This window comes from Cornus florida, unplaced genomic scaffold, assembly GCF_030987335.1.
Source record: "Cornus florida cultivar Cherokee Brave unplaced genomic scaffold, ASM3098733v1 CherokeeBrave_3.0.0_Hap2_Chr05, whole genome shotgun sequence".
In the NCBI taxonomy this organism is placed as follows: Eukaryota; Viridiplantae; Streptophyta; class Magnoliopsida; order Cornales; family Cornaceae; genus Cornus; species Cornus florida.
The window spans coordinates 48367199-48368041 of NW_026775575.1; the positions used below are offsets into that span (position 1 = coordinate 48367199).

Here is an 843-nt window from a genome sequence, read left to right on the forward strand (position 1 = left end):
TAGAACAAGTCATGCATGCTTCATTAGATGGATGATGAACATGATTAGTGGAGGAAGACACTTGATTCACCAAATTTTGGTTAATAAAAAATTGATCGAACCATTGAGATAAAAACTTGACTTTGGCGGCTATGTCATTGGAATTGTCGACTTGATATAAGCCGACATTCTTCCTTCCACCTAAATTTTTACCATTTTGGGAAGACAAGGATTGATACATTGAATTCTCACTCATGCTTTCATAACGACGCTAAACATCATTTTCATCCTTATCAAGATAAGAACCATCCATAGATGGATCAACCATACCCTTGTAATTATCCGGCAAACTATCAAAGAAGTATTGAACTAATTATCACTTAGGCATGTCATGATGTGGACACTTCTTAAGCAAATCATTAAATCTTTCCCATGCCTCATGAAACAATTCCCCATCCCCTTGAGAAAATTCTCTAATGGAAGTTCTCATAGCATTGGTCTTTGAAATAAGATAGTACTTTTTTAAGAACTCTTATTGCATTTCCGCCCAAGAAGTTATCGAAAAAGGCCTGAGATTGTTGAATCAATATTTTACCTTATCTTTAAGGGTGAAAGGAAAAAGTTTTAATCTCAAAACATGTTCTAGCATGTCCGTGTATTTCATGGTGGAACATACTTCAAGAAACTCATCCAAATGCTTGTAAGATTCTTCACTTGGAAGTCCATGATAGTTAGGAAGCATTTAAATAGTTTGTGGTTTAATCTCATAGTGATGTGCTCTAAATGGGGGCAATTGAATGCATGTAGGTGCATTATATTCATTTGGCACATAATGGTCACGCAAAGCAAGATGAGGATTCACAA

General features: G+C 35.5%; 1 pseudogene; it reads left to right on the forward strand.

Moving 5' to 3' along the window:
* Positions 1-365: 365 nt before the first annotated feature.
* On the forward strand, positions 366-463 carry LOC132310839 (small nucleolar RNA R71; annotated as a pseudogene).
* Positions 464-843: the final 380 nt, after the last annotated feature.